Source organism: Bubalus kerabau, unplaced genomic scaffold, assembly GCF_029407905.1.
Source record: "Bubalus kerabau isolate K-KA32 ecotype Philippines breed swamp buffalo unplaced genomic scaffold, PCC_UOA_SB_1v2 scaffold_38, whole genome shotgun sequence".
Taxonomy (NCBI): Eukaryota; Metazoa; Chordata; class Mammalia; order Artiodactyla; family Bovidae; genus Bubalus; species Bubalus kerabau.
The window spans coordinates 440,158-464,630 of record NW_026577892.1 but is presented as its reverse complement, the minus strand read 5'-3'; the positions used below and the strand labels follow the sequence as shown (position 1 = coordinate 464,630).

Genomic DNA, 24,473 nt, shown 5'->3' with positions numbered 1-24,473 from the left:
CCTGCTACTTGCTGGGGCCCGGCTGTCCCCCTGGGATCCTTTCAGCCCTTGAGCTTGGGTGTTCCCAGCCCTCTGCCACACCGGACTGGGACGCAACTCAGGACTTGGGCTTGAGATATCAAGGAGACCGTGAATCTGGAAGGACACCACCCTGGGGCCTGTGAGAGAGCAGGAGAGCAAAGCCCCTACGGGGAGGAAGCAGAGCTGGGGAACGTGCACACAACCTCCACTGCCTCCTGCACAAGTGCCTTTTCTTTGTCTCTCCTTGACCTGAAACAAACGCCAGCTGCTGCTGCTGTGCAGGTGATTCCTAAAGATGCACCTCCTGCCAGAGCTATTGTCCTGCTGCTCTGGGGCTGCCTGAGTGTGCTCAGGAGTACCAGACAAGTTAGGGCTGCCACACCTCATACTGGAGGTGGGGGGCCTGATACTGGGGAAGGGTCGGAGGTGGGGGGAGGGTCTGAGGGTGGGGGAGGGCCTGATGCTGGACTAGGGCCGTGACGCTGGACTGGGATCTGATGCTGGACTGGGGTCTGATGCTGGACCTAGGGTCTGATGCTGAGGGAGGACCTGATGCTGGACTAGGGTGCATCATTCGGGTCCCCGTCAAGGTTGCCCTCGGACACCCCGCCCTGTGACCGATGGCGAGCCTCGACACCTGCACTTTGTTCCCACCCTCGGCCCGCTGCCCACGCCTCAGCAGCAGAGGGGCCCTGTCCCCGCAGATGCTGAAGTGATGGAGCCTCTTGTCTCCGGAGCCAAGGGAATGAACACACCGTCGGGCGCCCTCTAGGGACACCTATGCTTCCGCCTTCTGGCCTTTCCTTTGCATCCGTCCGTTTCTCTTAAGAGAATGTCCGTGTGATGACACGGGCTCCCGTTACCAGCTCTGGTCTGTTCTCAGTGAGAGTACAGCTTACCCTCGGCACTCTTTATTGGCCCTGGGAAATTTTGCTTCAGTACTTGATTGAAAGAAAGCAATAAATAATACTGTGATAAAAATAGTTCAAAAGTAGACTGTACATACTTTGTCACATATTCGGGAAGTTCACAAAAGATTAATAGGAAAATAGAATGATAACAATGAATTGTACAAGTAAATTAAAGGCGGAACCCACATGTAAAGAGACATGCTGTCTCTGTCTACCAAGATACCAGCTGCATAATAAATATCACACTGTGACCTGAACGCATCTCTTGCTGGCTTTTTTAATGTGCTGCTGAAAAAGTAAAGATTACATTTGCTATTTATACAATCCAGAATGGCTATGTCATCACAATCTAAAAATGTACGCCTAGGTCCATTCTTTACACGTTTACAAACATGTAAAAAGATGATTTACATAAAAATAAGGCCTTTGTCAGAGCTGCACTACCCTGTCTGGGAAGTGGCACCTTCACTGTCCAGCTCGATGGCTCTGCAGCAGGTGCAGGGCATCGCAATTGGTCCCCAAAGAGTCTCACGGGAGAGGAGGGATCCGGGTCCACAGAGACTAGGTTACAGGAGAGATCTTCATAGTCGTCTTCTAGGCATCCTTTCAGCCCAAATTTCATTAGAAGCTCACATTTAACACCCAGTACTTTTAAATCACTTCACGCTGCGGCCAAAAAGCATTTCTTGCTAGAAAAAGTACAGTTTAGGCCAGTCGTTAACATCCAACAATTGGTTGAAATTAAGTTTGCTTATTTCAGAGTGATTGTTGGAGAGCTTGGTTACATTCTGGAAGGATAATAATGCACACCGTGTCATGATGATTTTACCATCGCGGGAAAACCCCTTCTCTCATGGTTTAACATTGAAAAGTTAAACAAGAATAATGACAATAAATGCATCATTTACAAAAGCCCTGTGTTTGTTCATAGGATTTATACAGACAAGCACTACAGTACATTCATTTGAAAGACTGAAATCAGGTATCAGAACATGAATGGATCTGAAAGGATATTCATAGCCTGAATATACAAGAAAAAGGAAGTAATTCTATAAATGAAGTCATAAGTTTACATAAATATCAGAAACATTAAATTCTAAAATATTTTTTCTCTATGGTCTTCATGAATTTTTCACTAGTTAAAAACCCTGTAATATCTTCGGATCCATGTAACAAGTATTAACAGAGTAAAGATGACATCGAGTTCAAAATGTAGTCTTTGTTGTATACTGGATGCTGTATAAACATCTGGAGAATTCGTGCAGGTAAACTGGAAACAAACACACAGAAAAGTCAGTCCTGGGTTGGCAGCTGGTGCCCCAGCCCCTGCCCCTCCTGACACCCCCACCCCCTACCCCATTTGGGGCTTCAGCTGCTTTGAGAATTCAGAGAAACATGGAGGACCAAGCAGATCAAGGAGAGAACTCTGTGGCTGACTTGATTCTGACATACAGCTAAAAGCTGCTGGTAAAAAAAAACCCTCAAAAGCCCAATCCAGCTTTCTAGCTGAGATGTGAACAGGACAGAGCAGACAGCCTCCTGCCCTCAGAGTTGCTCGAGCAGGGCTGGGCCCCAGGGCCGGACCCACCAGAGGACCACCCAGAGCAGCACCTGCAAGGGAGGGTGGCCCCTTAGTGGCCGCCTAGCCCCAGATGCCGGTGCACCTCCGTGTGAAATGCTGGCCTCTGCACGGAGAGGTCCAGGGCAGGGCAGCCTCGTGAACCCTGACGGTCTGGGCCCTGTTCCCTCCGAGAACGTGCACGCAGGGCGTGGCCGGCAGCACTGCCACTGTGGGAGGGATACCCACGCGTCCCTATGCGAGGGGCCTTGGCCATGCTCTGACCACTCCGGCGGCAGTGGGGCACCAAGGTCACGTTCTCTGCTGTGAGGGTTCTCCCAGGCTAACCTCCGGAGACCCGCTGACCCTCCACTCCCTGGGGCGTGGGCTCCGTGCCCCCGCAGGACCAGGCCGGCCTGTACTCACCCCGAAGCACATCAGGAGCAAGTCCTGACTGTAGCAGAATCCAGCCCCTGCGTTCCCGCCACGCTGCCTGGTCCCATGAGCGCGGGAGGAAGGGTGCAAACACAGAGTGCGGTTAGTCATGCAACGTCACATGGGGCACGAGGACACACAACGCACACCCGCAGCAGTGCCCACTCCTACTGAGGGTCTGGGGAAACTTCTAGAGGGTGGATGAGCTGGAGAGAGCGAGCCTGGAGGCTGCCACGTGGGGGTCCCTGCCCCTCGGGGTGGGGGGAGGGCGGTCAATGGCACATTTGATAACGTAAACGTGGTCATGGGGACAGATACTCCACATCGGCAGCTGCCAGTCTCTCCTTAGACCTAGGGATTCACAGAGGTCCAGATTCACAGATTCCACATAGTCTATTGTTATTCAATTTTACACTTCCCTCATTCCCTCAGCTGCCAGCTTTACGAGAAAGAGGTACGAGATGACAAGCCCACCATCAAATGTGAGCCCTCGAGATCAGACGAGATCAGGCGCGTTCAGGGTGGTATGGCCGTAGACGGAGGCGGCTGCCGCCGGGCGCCCTAAGAGCCCTGCGCTGCGCCTCCCTTTCGCTCTGACCTGCCGGTCGGGCCAGCCGGCCGCACCTCTCCCCGGGGGCGCGCGCTGTACTTGAGCCGAAGGACCCGCGACCAGACTCCGGCCGGCCAATGCCGCCACGCCCCCGAACACCGCCGCCCCGTGGCCAGCAAACGCCTGGCCAGGTTCGGCAGCCCGGAGGGCTTCCAGGACCCCCAGCGGCATGCCGGGCGTGCGTGCGTGCGTGCGTGCGGGGCCTGGGGGGTGGGCTGAGGGGCGCGGAGGTCTCGGTGCCCTCCCACCCCGGGCCTCTCCAGGCCCGGCTGCGCTCGGCGAACCGGGCCTCCCCGGATCCCGTTCGCTGCTCAGGGCCGTGCGGCCCAGAGGTGTCTGGCTTTCGGACCCGCCGCCACCCGCTCCCCCGCGGCCCGCGGGCCTCTGAGCCTCCTGTGGGCCTAGGCGCAGCCCAGCCAGGGCCCTGAGCGCCCATCCTGCCGGACACCTGCCCGGTGCCCAAACCCACCGGGAGCCACGGAGGCGCAGTCCTCCCGAGCGCCTCAGTCCCGCCCCTTCGCCCTACCGAGGCCCCCCCCCCCCACTTTCCCCCACGCCTCCGGACAAGCACACAACCTTCCTGAGAGAGCAAACGAGCGACAGGCAGTCACACGGACAGACACACAGACAGTCGACAGCCCGCCGTCGCAAGCTCGTCAGCCAGAGCCATAGCACCTGTGAGAGGCTGGGGCCAGAGGAACGGACGGGCCGCCGGGTGTCAGGAGAGACAGAGGCAGAAAGAGATGAAAGTTCAGAGACAGACTCCAAGACTGCGAGAGGGAGATACAGACAGACAGACAGACGCATGTGCGCGCGTGCACACACACACACACACACACACACACACACAGGGAAGCAGAGACAGATGGAGACACAGAGCGAGTGACAGAGAGACAGCAAACAGGAGACAGACAGGGGAGAGAGGATGGCATCGGATCTGAGACAGACACACTGGCACAGCCCGTGACGCACCTCAGAGGAAGGCCACGCGGAAGAAGCAGCTTCCCCAAGGGAGGGGGCGTCAGCCTTGGGCCGGGCCCCGGCTGGACGCGGTGCCCTGGGGCTGGCGGTCACCCGTGGGGACCCCAAGACTTCCTCGAAGCCGAGGTCTCAAAGGTCCCCTTCGGCCTGGCTACCTAAGGCGAGACCCAGCCCCCACCCCCAGGCCAGAGGGTGAGTGTGTGAGAGTGTGTGTGAGTGTGTCGGTGGGTGAGGGTGGGGTCGGGTCGACTTGGGGCCGGGTGGATACCCAGAGTGGAGGGGGAGGGTGTGGAGGCCGGGGGTTGGGAAGCTTGCGTGTCCTCTTGCTGTCTCTCTCTCCCTCTTTCTCCGTCTCCCTTACCTGTGGTTTCTAGCTCTTGACCTGTCTCGGCGGCAGGGTGTGTGTGTGTGTGTGTGTGTACCTCCAAACCCAAAGCAACTTTCTATGGAGACATAGTGAAGGGTAAATGCACTCTGACTCATCTGATATATGAGTCTAAAACACTGGACATGTCTGGACTCAAACTTCCAGGGCCGCCTTCCTGCCACCTCTGGCAAGCATTGATGGTGCCACTGTAATCCTCTAAAGGACCGAAAGTCCTGTACAAGTCCAGACATCTGCTCTGTACAGTCTCTGCCTACAGTACAGAAAAGTATAGAACAGAATGACACATTCTTTTTTAATTGTACAGATGAATCAGCTGCTATCTGCTGCCTAGTCAACATGGTCAACATGAGGGAGTCAAGCAAGAGTTCCAAATCTCTTGAATGTGGCCCTTGGAAATACTTCTGCTCTTAGTTGCTCAGTTGTGCCCAACTTTTATGCTACCCATGGACTGTGGCCCGTCAGGCTCCTCTGTCCGTGGCATTTCCCAGTCAAGAATACTGGAGTGGGTTGCCATTTCTTTCTCCAGGGGATCTTCCCGACCCAGGGATCAAACCTGAGTCTCCTGCAGGCGGATGCCTTCCCATCTGAGCCACGATACAACTAATTGCCTAGTCAAAACACAAAGAAAAGAGCTAGTGTTCTACTAAGTGGAAAGATGATTTAAGAAACGGAAGCTTTCCTTTGTTGGTATATTTAAATCTTTATTTAGTTATATTTTATTTTTCCGATTAAGGCTACTTGAACAAGGCAATGGAGAAACCCCAGAGTTGAAAAGCAATTGACTTTTTAAAAGAAACATGTGGCAGGTGAAACTTTCTTCATTTTTTAGAGTTGGTTCAATGCAAAATCTTTATTCGACAAATATGACTCTTGTGAACTTTATTTCAAATCTCCACGATGAATCACTAAGGCATCAAGGAAGAAAGGAGTAGAGGTGGAGAAAAAAAGAGCAACCTTTCCCCTTGGCTCCATCTCAACCAGCTGCTTAGTTCCTTCATCTCATGGACTACCATCTGGGATTATCTTGTTTGTCTGATTTTTGTTTGGGGACCGTTTCTAGTCACAAGGCTAGAAACAGTGGAGGGGGGAAGCCCTTCTTTCCATTCCACATCAGACCCAGTGGGCAGTCCAGGCCCTGCCCACTGCATTGAGTCTGTAGCAACAGAATCACCAGTGATGCTGGTTAACAATGCATGTTCCTGGAATCCACTCCATTCGCTACTGACTCTTTGAGGTGGTGGTCTGGAACCTATACCTGGAAACTTTCTTGATGATTTCAAATCACACCAAAGTCTGAGGACTATGGAAGATCTTCACATTTCTGGAAGAGCCGCACACCTCCAGAAGGAACCACAAGACTTGCCTGAAATGGTAAAGGTATAAGTATTGGACTGAAAGTTGGAAGGTCTCCACCTTTGCTATGTAAGTAAAATGATCTTTCTTTGAAATGAAAATGGATAATACTAAAAGTTCACATTGTTCTAGAGCATTAAAGAAAAAAACCCTGAATTATAGAAATCTGATGTACGAGTTCCTGGAAAGCAAGAACCTATATTTATTGATATGTCTTCATGCCTTAGATCATGCCTTGAATATAGTGTGCACATCAACAGAAGAAAGAAAAGAACTGGATGGACAAAGATACAAAGAGATCAAAAGTGCTGAGCCAAGTGAAAAGTTGAGGCTTCACAGAACTTTTCTGTCTTTCACACACTGAATAAATATTGAGCACCTACTATGAGCTAGTAGGCATGTAATATGTTTCTGGAAATAGAATCCTGAGAGAAGACACAAAGTTCCTTCTTTCCCTGAGACTAATCTAATGATAAATAACAGGCAGATCCTTTGAGAACTTCTATAGGGGCCTCTTCCCTCACCAAAAACTGGGTGTCAGAGAAGGCTTTTCAGACTAATAATTGAGTTGAGATCCATAGGTTGAACCAACGTAAACCAGGGTTGAGATGCAGGAAGAATTTCAGGCAGGTAAAATAGCATCTTGGAAGGCTACGTGACAAGGAAAAGAAATGAAAAAATGCCCTATGGGATGGAACCAAAAGAGTGCAGAAGGCATTCCAGTGAAAAGAAATCAGAGAAGAAAGTGGGGACCAAGCAATGAAGGGATTTGGTCATATCTTCACTATGATGGGAAAATACAAGAGCAGTTGGAGCAGGGAGGTGATAGAATTGCATCTGCATTTTAAAAAGGTCATCTTGCTCCACATCACTCATGATTGGACAGACTCAACTCCAAACTACAACGAGGTACCACGTCACATTAGTCAGAATGGTCCTCATGGAAAAGTCTGTAGATAACAAATGCTGGAGAGGATGTGGAGAAAAGGGAACTCGCCTCCACCGTTAGTAGGAATGTGAGTTGGTAGAGCCACTATGGAAAAGAGTATGGAGGTTCCTGAAGGATCTAAACCTAAAAGTACCATATGATTCAGCAGTCCCACTCCCAGGCACATATCCACCAAAAGTATAACTGAACAAGATACATGCACCATCTGTGCACATATATCTGTGTGTGCACGCAGATGCGCGCGAGCTCGGGCGTTCGCCTGCAAGGATGGGGGGGTGGGGGTGGGGGTGGGGCTGGGGGTAGGGCTGGGGCTGGGGCTGGGGCTGGGGCTGGAGCTGGTGCAGCCCCCCGGGGATTGCCTGAGGCACGCCAAGGGAGCCCCAGACGGAGACCCGCGGGACGGTCCTCTGGTTTCCTGGAAGCCAAATGCAGAGGGGCTCGCGGGCCGCGCGGAGGCACCCCAGGTCTGCAGCGGGAGTCGGTGCCCTGGCCACCCACCCCCAGGAGGGGTTGGGGTCCGGGAGCCCAAGAGTTGGGACGTGGGGGCGGGGGCTAAAGGAGAGGGAAGGCAAAGAGCCTACAGCACCCGGTATTCCCAGGCGGTCTCCCATCCAAGTAAGAACCAGGCCCGACCCTACTTAGCTTCCGAGATCAGACGAGACAGGGCGCGTTCAGGGTGCTATGGCCTTAGACGGAGGCCGGCCTTAGACGGAGGCCGCTGCCGCCCGGCGCCCTAAGAGCCCTGCGCTGCGCCTCCCTTTCGCTCTGACCTGCCGGTCAGCCATTCCGACTACAAGTAATTTTACTCCTTCCCCTTTCTCTCCCTGCTTTCTGAGAGTCTCTCTCCTTCCATACTCGATGGTGTAATGAATGGATGCCTTAGATCATTTTCCCTCAACATTTTTTTCTCTTTATTTTTACATTGATTTCTATGAATTCATCTTCAAGTTTATGGATTATTTCTGCCAGCATCTCATATGTGCTATTGAACCTATCAATTTTTCATTTCAATTATTTTAGTTTTCAAATCCAGAATTTATGTTAGTTTCCTTTAAAAAAAATAATTTGTAGCTCTTCATTGGGTCTCTCTGTTTGTTGACTTAGTATCATACTGTCATCTAATTCTTCAAACATGGTTCCATTATTTCATTTTGTAGTTATCATTATTTTGATATTTTATCTTTTGACCTTCATACTGAATTTATAAGTGATATACTTATATGAGTTATCAGTGGTATGTTATACAAATGCTTTACTCACCACCATTACCACATTAGAGTTTTCTGATTTTAACTGTATACTTACCTGTCCCAGCAGGTTGATAAAGAGTCCAAGCCTAAAGCCCCTTTAAGGAGGAGGCAAGCTTGCTTGCTTTTTCACATTCTTTGGCCTAAGACAAGTAGGCATTGTAGGGAGCAGTATCTCAGGTTCAAGGACATTCCTCTTTTTGAGCTTTGGATGTATGCTATAGGAAAGGGTCTGGGCAAAACGCTCACATCCTTGAGATGTTTTTTGTCTATTCTCAGAGGCTAGTTGAGACGTATATATGGCCCCACTTAAATTAGTGAGCCCCTTCTGATGTCTGTGTCAGAAGCTTTTTCTGTCACCTTCACTTTAAATAAAATATACACAAAGCTCTGAATGACTGAGACTGTCTTTGGCCCCAGAGTAATATCTTCTTCTTCAGACACCATGAATCCAGTGGCATCGGTCACCGTTGACTGCTAGGTTATCATCTTGGGGGCTTGTCCAAGATCTTCAAGACAAGGTAAGAACACTCGGAGTTGAGATTCTTTTGCTCGTTTACTGTGGTCTCTACTTTACTATGGAGAAGGCAATGGCACCCCACTCCAGTACTCTTGCCTGGAAAATCCCATGGGCGGAGGAGCCTGGTAGGCTGCAGTCCATGGGGTCGCTAAGAGTTGGACACGACTGAGTGACTTCACTTTCCCTTTTCACTTTCCTGCATTGGAGAAGGAAAGGGCAATCCACTACAGTACTCTTGCCTGGAGAATCCCAGGGGCGGGGGAGCCTGGTGGGCTGCCAACTCTGGGGTCTCACAGAGTCGGACACGACTGAAGCAACTTAGCAGCAGCAGCAGCAGCAGCAGCAGCAGCAGCAGCTACTTTACTAAATCAGAAGCATGTGGACTGAACTTCTTTTCCCCAGTCAGCTTTTCCTGGTCCCTCTGACCATTTCATATCTGCTTGGGGAATTAAAGTTATTAACCTCGTGTGCCGGATTGTAGACTTTCAAGGGACTTGCAATCCATGCTGTTATTGTGCTTTTCTAGCAAGGCCCCCATTCCAAGTTTTACAGGACACTGCAGACAGGAGCACTTTAGGGAGCGAGCTGGAGCTCTAGCTCCAGGGACATCTCTCAGACTGGAAATCACCATCCTGACCCCACAGACACACAGGCAAGTTCTTGTCGTGGCTATGCCTCTGGACTATATGGATTGAGGCATTGCTGGTGAGCATGAGATTCCTGAGGACACAGATTGGGACACCCCAGATTTGGGCAGATTGAAAGCGCATTGGGCTTCTTCCCTTAGTAGCGCTAGCTCTTAGCAGAGCAGACGAAGCCCTCCAGTGGCTCTTGTCTCAACTCCTTAGGTATTCTTTTCGTACAGTCTGAGGGACAGGAATCAAAAGGATGATGTTGGCACTCCATGCATATGAAGGATTAGTTTTTCCTCGCAGGCGGGCCCTCCATCGCCTCCTTTGTTATTAAATAGACTCGTGTGGCCACTCTCAGGAGGATGTCTTGGGTTTTCTGTTCATCCCTTTATGACTTGCCACTTATACTGTTATGAGGAATGTGCGCAGGTACACAGAAGTTGGGTGCTTCCCCTAGTGGTCTTGGCTCGGCGAGCATCCGGAAAACTACTCTGTTCCACCCCAGGTGGTGCCGGAATAAAAGGGAAATCAAACCAAGGTTTTAATGGTGAGGACCTGGACATCAATCTGGGATGCCATCAGGTCTAACCCTGGTGCATCTCCACCATGCCTGGGTGGTAGAATGAGGGGGGGTGGGAGTAGAACACCTTCACCTGTAAGAGACAGGTTAGCTCTGGCCAGGGAAGGAAGCTTAGGTGGAAAATCAGTCTCCAACCCCGTCTAGAGCAGGGGCAGACACCTCTGGTAGAAAAAAGCCATGGCACTGGGCACTGCTTTTTTCTCTCTTACAGATGGGGCCTAACAGTCCAGAACCACCCCCACCCCTTGAATAATATCTTGAAAAACTGGGATAATTTTGATCCTCAAGGCCTAAAAATCCCTTATATATGGGGTTTCTTTGCTTTAAGAGACGACCTCACCTGCCCAGAGAGATAATCCCTGCTGGGACATCTTCTCGATCAGTCTACCCCTGTCATCAGAGCCAATTTGAGCACTCTCTGGTTTAAATTTTAGCTATGAAGCTATGACTACATGAAGGAGAAATGACATTTTGAACCCTGAATGGCCATGTGTATTCTTTAGACTCCGGAGAAAACTAGGTAAAATGGAATCTTTTTGAAATTGCAAAACTGGTTCCTTTTGCACATGTAATTACTAAAAGTTTGACTTGTGAAAATACTCTTTTGGGGAGCTCTGATCCTGCCTGAGAAACAGAAACATGCCTGGGGAAAAACCTGAGTTAACTCTTATCATGTCCTTGAGATACACAGCCCACTCGATCCGGGACTCCAGCCATGAGCTGGAACTCAAGCCAAGAAAATAAAAGGGACAAAGAGACAATTTAAATTTCAGGTGGAAAACTGTGAGGTTTCTGTCTGTCCAGATTTGTGTGTGTCTCGGTGTATGTCTCCATCCTTGGAAAAAATTGCTAAAGGCTAAGTGGTTCAATGAGCTCTAATTAATTGGCCTAAAGAGAAGTAAGTGCTTACAAATCAAACAATTCTAAATTCAAGGAAATTAAAGTAAATGAATTCGAGGCTTGTGTGAACTGGGAAATAATCATTATTGTATTGATACATGATACTGATGTTTGTTTATTGATCTAATTAACAGAGACATTGTGCAGATACTTTTATAAATGATATAACTTTGGGTGATTTATCCTTACCAATCGACAGAATGATGATGTAAAGTACAAGTCATGGTTTCTGAAGAAAAGTAAGATGTGTGTTTTTAATAAAAAGTAATAAGGAATGGAATTACATTCTATTAAGGAAAAGCAAAGTAAGTCTAAACGTACAGGTGGCTGTCCTCTAAGTGGACAAATGAAGTGACGAATACAGAAAGTGCAAAAAGGTGTGTTGCAAGTGAAAGAAGAGTTTTGTGCATGCTACAAGTTTGTTAAGACATTAAACTGCCTTTGAAGTCTTATTGTGACTATGACTAAGTGCATAACTATTGTTTCCCAGTGAATATAAGCTGTTACCAAACTGGAATTTGGTTTTCTCTCACTGATTAAAAGAACAAAGTTTTCTTGGAATGTGGCTTTTGATAACAGACTACAGCACATATGAACACAGCTCATTCTGCTTCTACAAAAGTTAACGCCTCTTCAGGGAATTTAAAATGGATTAAAAATGGCCATAAACCAAAGGGTTGGGGCTATGAGAGGTCCAACGTGGCCACTTGGCTTTTCCTGGCTCCCTGACAAACCTCATTTTTATTTGATAATGCCTTTCCTGGCTTCAGAATTAATATCTCAGAATAGAAAAAATGGTTAAAAGGTGCTTTCCACAATCTCCAGTGATCAGGGCACCCACTTTGCTGGACAGGTCATACAGACATTCACAAAAGCTTCATGAGTTTCTTCGAGACTACTGCTTTCACTGATGTCCTTGGCCATTGGGCAAGGACAGCAGAACAAAGGGATCAATTGCATGGGATGGAGTAGACTGCTAAATATGACCGCAATTTTCACGACTTTTTGTCTGACATATTGTTGATTTTTACTCTGTGTTTTCAGATATAAAGAAGCACTTCTCCTCGAGTTACTGGTCATTTAAAACAATCTAGTGATTTACTCCTACGGGTAAAATTATACCTTTTTTCTCTCTGCCTCATCCCTCCAGAAGCTGGAGACACTTGGGTTCTGAACAGCCTTATCAGGTAAATAAAAAGACTGTCTCCCGACATATACAGAAATCTCAACGTATACTGGGGAGCTCTAAAAGAAAAATCCACCTAACTGATGTCAGGCCTATGGCATCTATTATGTTTCACTGAATATTAAGTTCCAGTTTTTTAAGTTAAGGTCTGTATTTACTAAGACGCACTCCTGAGATAGTTCCTTGTGGTTATGTTACATTGCTAAGAGGTTTAATTAAGTTGTTAAAAAGGACATTCTGAGTTTGTTTCTAAAGCTTATCTCAATAACCAGTCTTTGAATCAAGATCAGATGCTCAGGATCTACAACCACGATATCAACAGCAAGCTATAGTCATTTAGCAAACTAAGTCAGATGACATGGAGATGTCACTGGGCTACACCTACTAGAAGTTCTTGACTTAACTTCTTACTTATGATTCTACTATTACTGCTATTGTTTTCTATATTGCCTGTTTCAAGAAGTGTTGTTCCTTACATTATCAAGTGTGTGACTGAGCCACTAAGTGAGTCACTGTATGACTTAGCTGGAAAAAGAAGAGAAGTGAAAAGCAAAGGAGACAAGGAAAGATATAAGCCTCTGAATGCAGAGTTCCAAAGAACAGCAAGGAGAGGTAAGCAAGCCTTCCTCAGCGATCAATGCAAAGAAATAGAGGAAAACAACAGAATGGGAAAGACTAGAGATCTCTTCAAGAAAATTAGAGATACCAAGGGGACATTTCATGCAAAGATGGGCTCAATAAAGGACAGAAATGGTATGGACCTAACAGAAGCAGCAGATATTAAGAAGAGGGGGCAAGAATACACAGAAGAACTGTGCAGAAAAGATCTTCACGACCCAGATAATCACGACGGTGTGATCACTGACCTAGAGCCAGACATGCTGGAATGTGAAGTCAAGTGGGCCTTAGAAAGCATCACTACAAACAAAGCTAGTGGAGGTGATGGAATTCCAGAGGAGCTGTTTCAAATCCTGAAAGATGATGCTGTGAAAGTGCTGCACTCAATATGCCAGCAAATTTGGAAAACTCAGCAGTGGCCACAGGACTGGAAAAGGTCAGTTTTCATTCCAATCCCAAAAAAGCAATGCCAAAGAATGCTCAGACTACCGCACACATTGCACTCATCTCACATGCTAGTAAAGTAATGCTCAAAATTCTCCAAGCCAGGCTTCAGCGATACACGAACCGTGAACTTCCAGATGTTCAAGCTGGTTTTAGAAAAGGCAGAGGAACCAGAGATCAAATTGCCAACATCTGCTGGATCATGGAAAAAGCAAGAGAGTTCCAGAAAAACATCTATTTCTGCTTTATTGACGATGCCAAAGCCTTTGACTGCATGGATCACAATAAACTGTATAAAATTCTGAAAGAGATGGGAATACCAGAACACCTGACCTGCCTCTTGAGAAATCTGTATGCAGGTCAGGAAGCAACAGTTAGAACTGGACATGGGAAAACAGACTGGGTCCAAATAGGAAAAGGAGTTCGTCAAGGCTGTATATTGTCACCCTGCTTATTTAATTTCTATGCAGAATACATCATGAGAAACGCTGGACTGGAAGAAACACAAGCTGGAATCAAGATTGCCGGGATAATATCAATAATCTCAGATATGCAGATGACACCACCCTTACGGCAGAAAGTGAAGAGGAACTCAAAAGCCTCTTGATAAAAGTGAAAGTGGAGAGTGAAAAACTTGGCTTAAAGCTTGACACGCAGAAAACGAAGATCACGGCATCTGGTCCCATCGCTTCATGGGAACTAGATGGGGAAATAGTGGAAACAGTATCAGACTTTATTTTGGGGGGCTCCAAAATCACTGCAGATGGTGACTGCAGCCATGAAATTAAAAGACGCTTACTCCTTGGAAGAAAAGTTATGAACAACCTAGATAGCATATTCAAAAGCAGAGACATTACTTTGCCAACAAAGGTCCGTCTAGTCAAGGCTATGGTTTTTCCTGTAGTCATGTATGGATGTGAGAGTTGGACCATGAAGAAGGCTGAGCACCGAAGAACTGATGCTTTTGAACTGTGGTGTTGGAGAAGACTCCTGAGAGTCCCTTGGACTGCAAGGAGATGCAACCAGTCCATTCTGAAGGAGATCAGCCCTGGGATTTCTTTGGAAGGAATGATGCTGAAGCTGAAGCTCCAGTACTTTGGCCACCTCATGCAAAGAGTTGACTCTTTGGAAAAGACCCTGATGCTGGGAGGGATTGGGGGCAAGAGGAGAAGGGGACGACAGAGGATGAGATGGCTGGATGGCATCACTGACTCGATGGACGTGAGTCTGAGTGAAGTCCAGGAGTTGGTGATGGAGAGGGAGGCCTGGCGTGCTGCGATTCATGGGGTCACGAAGAGTCGGACACGACTGAGCGACTGAACTGAACTGAACTGACATAACATAAGAAATCCCCACATAATAGGAATTAAACTCAATATATGAGTTTTCTCATACAGTGTGATTTACTAGCGAAAAGCAACCACCACCCCACAACCTGAACTGCTCATGAATCCAGACTGAATGAGGCAGGCAGAATAATGTCTTATTTTAAGCCTCATTCCGAGAGAGAGAGATTTGTATGAATGATGTCTCTGTGAAATGAAGCAATATATTCTGGCCTCTTTATTTCCTAGTACTTGTATTTATTAACAGGAGAGATAAGAATGGCATATATTGTAAGCATCTTTTTAAAAAATTCCTCACCCAAAATATCTGGTATTAAACTCCGTAGTTCATGGCTGAAGGTCATGGATTATGGTTTCTGCTTAATTTACACATGAAGGCAGAGCTGAGGTCTCTATGGAAGGCTGTTAAACACTATAAGCAAACACAGAGATGGGGATATTGAAAAATATCAGTTATTACCAGATATTCGCAACTATCTGGGAAGACGAATGGATGATCTTTATGAAAATGTAACTCCAAACAACTGATCCACTTGAGGAGATAATTCAATTGGGAAATTAAGTAAGATTTGGTTGATTTACATTATTTACAACATATTCATTCAGTTACTTTGATAACTTCTGCCTCCTTAAGATTATTATTTACAATTCTGAAACACCATTCTTTTTTGACATTTAAATATTCAGCAAAATATGCAAAATAATATTTGCAAAGTATCTTGCAAGTACAAAAATAAGACACATACATATTCAGTTCAGTTCAGGCCCTCAGTTGTGTCTGACTCTTTGAGACCCCATGTACTGCAGCACACCAGGCCTCCCCGTCCCGTCACCAACTCCCAGAGTCCACCCAAACCCATGTCCATTGAGTCAGGGATGCCATCCAGCCATCTCATCCTCTGTTGTCCCCTTCTCCTCCTCCCCTCAACCTTTCCAAGCATCAGGGTCTTTTCAAATGCGTCAGCTCTTCTCATCAGGTGGCCAAAGTGTTGGAGTTTTAGCTTCAACATCAGTCCTTCCAATGGACACCCAGGACTGATCTCCTTTAGGATGGACTGGTTGGATCTCCTTGCAGTCCAAGGGACTCTCAAGAGTCTTCTCCAACACCACAGTTCAAAAGCATCAATCCTTCGGCCCTCAGCTTTCTTTATAGTCCAACTCTCACATCCATACATGACTGCTGGAAAAACTATAGCTTTGACTAGACAGATCTTTGTTGCTCGTAAAGTAATGCTCAAAATTCTCCAAGCCAGGCTTCAGCAATACATGCGCCATGAACTTCCAGATGTTCAAGCTGGTTTTAGAAAAGGCAGAGGAACCAGAGATCAAATTGCCAACACCTGCTGGATCATCGAAAAAGCAAGAGAGTTCCAGAAAAACATCTATTTCTGCTTTATTGACTATGCCATAGCCTTTGACTGTGTGGGTCACAATAAACTGTGGAAAATTCTGAAGGAGACACACACATAATATAGCCAAATATTAATATGGCCTATCTTTGTGTGGAGAACAGTTAACAACATTTTTATGACATAGTAATAATATGATTCTTTAAAATCCATCATCTGTCCTATTAATTCTACAAAATATTACATTATTTGAGAGAGAAACATTAGAAAATATCCTATTACCTAAAATAAATCTATAGTATTAAATATAGTTTAACTCATTATATAGAATACAAATCTATACTATTAATAGTTACATTTTATATCCAAAACTATGCACATTTTCATAAGAAAATGCAGCAATCTTAAAAATGTATTTCAAACAAAATGTATACTTTGCCCTAGAAAATCATGAAAATCCTATAGGTATGGATGTATACACATTAGACTTCCCTGGTAGCTCAACTGGTAAAGAATCCACCTGCAATGCAGGAGACCCCTGGTTGATTCCTGGGTCGGGAAAATCCCCTGGGGAAGAGATAGGCTACCCACTCCAGTATACTTGGGCTTCCCTGATGGCTCAGTTGGTAAAGAGTCTGCCTGCAATGTGGGAGACCTGGGTTCAGTCCCTGGCTTGGGAAGATCCCCTGGAGGAGAACATGGCAACCCACTCCGATATTTGTGCCTGGAGAATCCCCATGGACAGAGAAGCCTGGTGGGCTACAGTCCATGTGGCCACAGAGTCAGAAACACCTAAGCACAGCAGCAGAATATATATATATATATATTCCCATCACTGAGTCTGATCTATATTTTGTCAAATATTATTTTAGGATTATTCTACACTTGAATTTAGATAGTAAGTGAAAGTCTTTTACTTTGAGATAAATCATCTGTTTTGAGGAACTAAAGGATTTATATTTTCTTCTTTTTTGTAGCAAAGTCAGTTGTAGTTTATTTATTCCTTGATCATGTATACTTAATGTCAAACCCAGTTCAAATAGCATGAGTTTGTGTGTGTATATATATATATATATATATATATACACACACATACACATATATTTCCCCCAATACTTACAATGTTACTTCACAAACAGATCACACAGTGACTTGCTTTTCAGACTGTAAGACTTGCCATGTCGACTATAAGGCTGGACTTTACACTATGTTGTATTTAGATCTATATATTCTTTTCACTTAAGTAAAATAATAGCAGTTGACAAATACACACAAAAAAATCTCTAGGTACTTGATTAAAAGAAATCTAGAGTTGTAGGATACGAGGCTAGGTATATAGTTCTGAAAGGAGTTTGCAGTATGTGATTGTTCTTATTTTCCTATAACTGCCTTTTTGTTTTTGTTTAGTCGCTGAATCATGTCCAGCTGTTTTGCATCCCCATGGGCTGTAGCCCACCAGATTCCTCTCTCCATGGGATTTCCCAGGCAAAAACACTGGAGTGGGTAGCCATTTCCTTCTCCAGAGGATCTTCCTGGCCCAAGGATTGAACATGTGTCTCCTGCATTAGCAGGTGGATTCTTTAACTGTCTTTTACCTTGTAACATATTATTACCTTTTATACCTTGAGGCCAAGTATTTTGAGAGCGAAGTCTCCCCCAGGTTTAGCCTTCAATACAGGCAGGATCACTCTCCCTCCAGATTTTTCAGTGTGTTTTTACTCTGTAAAAAGTTTCCTTTTCTTTTTTTTTAAACAAAGGGGATTATTAGTGAAAAGTGAAATCAAGGAAAACGCATTGAGAGGAAAATAAAGAAGGAACCACTGAAGGCAAGCTGTTGTTGGAGGCTTGGCTTTTACACATTCTGCCTGATGTTCCCATTAGCAGGAGAGACTCAGCAACAGAGGGAGTGATGAGAAGACAGTCACTGGCGTCAGAGATGAATGACCTTCAGATCATTAAGCTCCTTTCCCAGAACCTTTTATTGCACCAAACTCTTCTTATGGAATTTTTCATCTCCATGTTTCTAAGTGTGTAGATAAGCGGGTTGAGCATGGGGACAATAATTGTGTAGAAGAGCATAAACACTTTATCCTCTGGTAATGTTGTGGCAGGTCTAATGTAAACAAAGATGACAGGTGTGAAAAAGAGGATCACGGACTGTGATGTGGGAACTACAGGTGGAAAGTGCTTTATGGTGGCTTTCTGCAGAATATGTGCACACATTATACAGAATCAAAATGTAGGAGGCCATCAAAACCACAAAGAGCACCAGTCCCATCAAGCCAGAATTGGCAATGACAAAAAAGCCAATTTTGTGTGTATCAGTGCAGGCTAGTTTCAACAAAAGATATGCATCACAGAAATAGTGGTCTGTTTCACTGGGGCCACAGAAAGGTAAAACAATCGCAAGAAGAAAGAGACCAAGAGAATGAAGACGTCCACCTGCACACGACGCTATGAGAATTGAGTGATGTTTTTGCCTGTTCATGGTGATGGCGTCGTGGAGAGGTTTGCTGATGACCACATAGCAGTCACAGGCCATCCCTGTGAGGGTGAAGACCTCATTCCCCCCTCCCCAAAGAAGTGGGTGGTGAAAAGCTGTGTCATGCAGTTTTTATAGGAAATGGCCTTTTTCTCCATCAGTAAGTCAGTCATGAGCTTGGATGTCACAGTGGAGGTGTAGAAGAGATCTGAGAGTGCAAGGCAGTTAAGGAAGAAGCACATGGGCTGGGTGATTAGCTGACTGCATGTAATAGAAATCACAATGATCAAATTCCCCAACCAAATAGCCAGGTAACAGAATAAGAAAAATAAAAAGCAGAGGATCTGGACTTTCTTGTCCATAGAAAGTTCTAAGAGGATAAATTCAGTAACATTATTTCTATCTTCCATGATCTGATGTTCAAGAAAGTTATCTGAAATGACAAAACCAATGAAACGAATCATTGATGAGAAAATGGAAACCTAATATCTACTTTAAATGGCACCAATGTGCCGGTGCTAGACGGCAAAGTCGATCAGGTCCCGAGAACGTGCACGGCGGGGCTGAGAAAAGAAACGAAAGCAAGAGAAATCTCCAACAAAGATGGGGTCGAGAGGTTCAGACACGTCTTCACGAAGGGACGCAGTCTGACACCAACTTTATTCAGCATCTCATATTTACACAGAAGAGCGTGAGAAAGACAAGACAGTTAACATTTTCTTTGTTTGACCTACACATCTTACAAACAGTCACAAGAAATCTTGAGAGCATGGGAATGGCACCCTGTTATTATTTCTTACACCAGATAATATTTCTCTGTGCGTGAGAAGTTTGCACAGAACTCCAGGTGCCTGCAGTAAATAAGCGCCTAATCTCTGGGGTGGCGGGACAGAGAGCTATGTTTGCAAGCAAACCCTCAAGGACTGAAGCAGCTCCCAGAGCTGTGTCCTTCGGACAAAGGACCCCGTTCTGACGGGCAGCTCCCCGCACCAATGCCTTTTAAAGACAAGTTCTTTTGAGACCCACTGAAATCATTTTCATTTAATACGAGTCTTTTGAATATCTAGTACTAATATTCCTCAAAGAGCTAAGAATACAGTGATAAATTAGACAAAGTTCCAGTTTTTATATAATTTAAATTATTTTGTGAGGAAGCCAGGAATTATATTTATCAAGAATTTTTAAAAAAGAGATAATCTTAATAGTGTTAAGTAGGGCGACATATAATGTGCCAATTTAGGATGTAAAATAGAGGCAACTATAGAATTTGCTTGATTAAGTGGTTTCTAATGAAGTCACAAAATTGGTGTAGGGTGTGTGGGTGGGTTTTGCAGTGCTGGCACAGAGTCAATGTTAAATAAATATCAATTAAATAAAAATCTGGAAAGTGAACAATGTGCTATAATTTTGAAGGAATAATACAATACAGAATCATCCTTTAGTCAGGTAATTCATGATAAAACTGAAGAACAAATCATTTTTATGAGTGGACTCATGATCCTTTTTGACTGTTAAGTTAGTTAAGTTGCTCAGTAGTATCTGACTCTTCGCGACCCAGTGGACTGTAGCCCACCAGGCTCCTCCATCCATGGGATTCTCCAGGCAAGAATACTGGAGTGGGTTGCCATTTCCTTCTCCAGGGGATCTTTCTGACTCAGGGATCAAACCCAGGTCTTCTGCATTGCAGGCAGATGCTTTAACCTCTGAGCCACCAGGGAAGCCCTTTTGACTTTTAAGAGGAAATAATTCCTTCATGTGAAATACTCCATGAAACTTTCATATTTCTTAAACAATATTTGTAGCATCTCTAGGTTAATATATTGACAACTATGCTTTTCCTGTTTGTCTATATTTCTCTTGCAAGATTATTTCCTCTTTCAAAATCAATTAACATTCAGAAGTTATTTGAGTTACATCTTATCAGACTGTAATTATACTTGCCTAGTTTGGAAATCATATACTGAGAAATGGGCTCCTCTAATTCCAAAATAGTTCCCCCCAAACACAATACAATAAACAAGATGTAGCACTCCTTCCCTTAATTTCTTAGAGAATTCACCCACACAATCTGCATGTGGAGTAGAGTTCCCTTTGGTCCACATCTTCTCTAGCATTCGTTATTGACAGACTTTGCAATGAGGACTATTCGAACTCGTGGAAGTGGTCCCTCCTTGTAACTTGGAGTTGAGTCGCTCCAAACATTAGTGTTATGGAGCAAGATGACATTTTGGAAATGCAGAGAAATTCTATCATCTCCCTGCCCCAACTGCTCTTGTATTTTCCCATCATATTGAATATATGATCACATCCCTTCATGCTTGTTCCCCACGTTAGTCTCTGATGTCTTTTAACTGGAATGCCCTCTGTACTCTTTGGCTTCCATCCCATAGGGCATTTTTCATTTCTTGAATGTTCTAAGTTTCCCTGGTCACATAGCCTTCCAAGATGCTATTTTCCCTGCCTGAAATTCGTCCTGCATCTTAACCCTGGTTTACGTAGGTTCAACCTATGGAACTCAACTCAATTGTTACTCTGAAAAGCCTTCCCTGACACCCAGGTTTTGGTGAGACAAGAGGCCCCTCGATAAGTTATCAAAGGACCTGCCTGTGATGTATCATTAGATTCGTCTCAGTGAAAGCAGGAACTCTGTGTCTTCTTCTCTCCGCCTTCTAGTTCCAGAAACTTATTACATGCCTCCCAGCTCATCGTAGGTGCTCAGGATTTACTTAGTGTGTGAAAGACAGAAAAGTTCTTGGAAGCCTCAAGGTGTCACTTGGCTCGGCACTTTTGATCTCTTTGTATATTTGGCGATTCAATTCTTTATTTCCTGGGTTGATGTGTACACTATAATCAAGGCACAATCTAAGGCACTAAGACATATCCATAAATATAGGTTCTTGCTTTCAAGGAACTCGTACAGCAGATTTCTACAATTTAGGGCTTCTCAAAAGCTCTACAAGAACGTGAACGTTGAGTATGATCCATTTTCACTTCAAAGAAAGATATTTTGATTTCCATAGCAAAGGTGGAGACCTTCCAACGTTTAGTCCAATACTTATACCTTGACCATTTCAAGCAAGTCTTGTGGTTCGTTCTGGAGGTGTGTGGCTCTTGCAGAAATGTGAAGATCTTCCATCGTCCTCGGACTTTGGTGTCATTTGCTATCATAAAGAAAGATTCCAGATATAGGTTCCAGACCACCACCACACACAGTCAGTAGCCAAAGGAGTGGACTCCAGGAATATGCGTTGTTAACCAGCATCACCGTTAATATTGCTGCTGCACACTCAATGCAGTAGCCAGGGCCTGGATTGTCCACTGGGTCTCATGTGGAATGGAAAGAAGGGCTTCCCCCCCCCCCAAATATCCACCCCACTCTTGACAGCCTTGTGACTAGAAACGGGCCCCGAAACAAGAATCAGACAAACCAGATAAGCCCAGATGGTAGTCCATGAGTTGAAGGAACTAAGCAGCTGGTTGGGATGGCGCCAAGGGGAAAGGTTGCTCTTTTTGTCTCCCGCTCTACTCCTTTCTTCCTGGACGCCTTAGGGGTTCATCATGGAGATCTGAAATAAAGTTCACCAAAGCCATATGTGTTGAATCAAGATTTTGCATTTCACCATCTCTCAAAAACGAAGAGTGCTTAACCTGCACAGGTTTCTTTCAAAAAAGTCAATTGCTTTTCAATTCTGGGGTTTCTCTCTTGCCTTGTTCAAGTAGCCTTAAGAGTAAAAATCAACGAAAACTAAAGAAAGATTCCAAGATACCAACAAAGGACACCTTCTGTTTCTTCAATCATCTTTCCACTTAGTAGCACACGAGCTCTTTTCTTTGTATTTTGCCTAGGGAATTCGCAATGTGCTGGTTCAGATGGCAAGGCATCCACCCGCAGGAGACTCGGGTTTGATCCCTGGGTCGGGAAGATCCCCTGGAGAAGGAAATGGCAACCCACTCCAGTATTCTCGCCTGGGAAATGCCACGGACAGAGGAGCCTGATGGGCCGCACTCCATGGCTCCTATAAAAGTTGGGCTCAACCCAGCAACTACGAACAGAAGAATTTCCAAAGACCACACTCAAGTGTGTGTGTGTGTGTGTGTGTGTGTGTGTGTGTGTGTGTGTGTGTGTGTGTCTGTATCTCCCTCTCGCCGTCTTGGAGTCTGTGTCGGAAGCTTCATGGATTTCTGCCTCTGTCTCTCCCGACAGCCGTCCGCCGGGCCTTTGGTCTGGCCCCGGCCTCTCCCAGGTGCTATGGCTCTGGCTGAGGAGCTCGCGCAGGCCAGCTGTCTCCCATGGCGTGGGTGCGTGCGAGTGTGTGTGTCTGTCTGTGTGCCTGCCTGTGGTTCGTCTGCTCTCTCAGGAAGGTCGGGTGCTTGGCGGGCGGCGTGGGGACAAGGGGGGCGCCTCGGTAGGGCAAAGGGGCGGGGCTGAGGCGCTCCGGTCGACCGCGCCTCCGTGGCTCCCGGTGGGTTTGGGCAGCGGGCAGGTGCCGGGCAAGTTGGGCGCTCAAGATTCGCTGCGCCTAGGCCCGCAGGAGGTTCAGAGGCCCCCGGGCCGCGGGGATCGGGAGGCGGCGGGCCCCTAAGACCGACACCTCCGGGGTCGCGCGGCCCTGAGCAGCGAAGGGGATGGGGGGGGAGGCCCCGCTCAGCCAGCGCGGCCGGGTCTGGAGTGGCCGGGGGTGGGAGGGCGCCGAGACCTCCGCACCCCTCAGCCCACCCCCCAGGCCCCGCGCGCACGCACGCACGCCCTCCCGGTCACTGGGGGGTCCTGGAAGCCCATCGGGCCCCCGGGCCCGGCCAGGCGGTTGCTGGTCTGGTGTTGGCGGTGTTCGGGGGCCGGGCCGGCGTCAGCAGGCTGGAGTGCGGTCGCGGGTCGTGCGGCTCAAGTACAGCACGGCCCCCGGAGGAGAGGGGCGGCCCGTTGGCCCGACCTGCAGGTCAGAGCGAAAGGGAGGCGAAGCGCAAGGCTCTTAGGGCGCCCCGCGGCGGCCGCGTCCGTCTCCGGCCCTACCGGCCTGAAGGCGCCCGATCTCGTCTGATCTCGGAAGCTAAGCAGGGTCGGGCCTGTTTAGTATCTTGGATGGGAGACCACCTGGGAATTCCGGGTGCTGGAGGCTTTTTTGCCTACCAGAAGAGGTCCTTTAGCCCCCGCCCCGCGTCCCAATTCTTGGACCCACACCCCCCTCGCCCCCCCGCCACCCCCGCAGCCCCAGCCCCTCCCGGGGCGGGGGGAGTGAGTGGGTGGCCGGGGCCCCGACTCCCGCTGCAGACCTGGGTTGCCTCCCCGCGGCCCGCGAGCCCCTCCGCCTTCGCATTCGGCTTTCAGGAAACCAGACGACCGGCCGTCCCGTCTCCCTCTGGGGCTCCTTTGGCTTGCCTCAGGCAATCCCGGGGCTTGCACCGACTCCAGCCAGAGCCCCAGCCCCCGCCCCACCCCCAGCCTCGCAGGCGATCGCGCATGCGCATGCGAGCGCGCGCACAGATCGATGTGCCCAAACGGGGCATCTGGCTTGTTGGCTTGGACTGGGGGTGGATCTATGCCTGGGAGTGGGACTGCTGAACCATAGGCTACTTCTACTTTTAGTTCCTTCGCGAACCTCCATACTCTTTTCCATCCCGGCTGTACCAACTCCCATTCCTACTCAGCGTGGAGGAGAGTTCCCTTTGCTCCACAGCTTCTCCAGCATCTGCTGTGGACAGACATTGCAATGAGGCCCAGTCGGACTCGGGCGAAGTGGTCCCTCCTTGGCGTTTGGAGTTGAGTCTCTCCAATCATTAGTGACGTGGAGCAAGATGACCGTTTGGAAATGCAGATGCAATTCTGTCACCATCCTGCTCCAACGGCTCTTGTATTTTCCCACCATATTGAAAATATGACCAATTCCCTTCATGCTTGCTCCTCACGTTCTTCTCGGATGTCTTTTCCCTGGAGATTATTTAGTATAGCTGATCTGGAACCCTTG

General features: G+C 47.0%; 1 long non-coding RNA gene and 2 pseudogenes across 1 annotated transcript; 1 reads left to right on the top strand and 2 right to left on the bottom strand.

Moving 5' to 3' along the window:
* Positions 1 to 7,780: 7,780 nt before the first annotated feature.
* On the bottom strand, positions 7,781 to 7,899 carry LOC129640734 (uncharacterized; annotated as a pseudogene).
* An 11,816-nt stretch (positions 7,900 to 19,715) lies between these two features.
* Positions 19,716 to 23,940, bottom strand: LOC129640717 (uncharacterized). The gene is made up of 3 exons (XR_008708927.1): positions 23,782 to 23,940; positions 21,939 to 22,076; positions 19,716 to 21,671 (listed from the first exon to the last, which is right to left on the bottom strand). It is a non-coding gene; the product is annotated as an uncharacterized LOC129640717 (long non-coding RNA).
* On the top strand, positions 23,508 to 23,627 carry LOC129640736 (uncharacterized; annotated as a pseudogene).
* Positions 23,941 to 24,473: the final 533 nt, after the last annotated feature.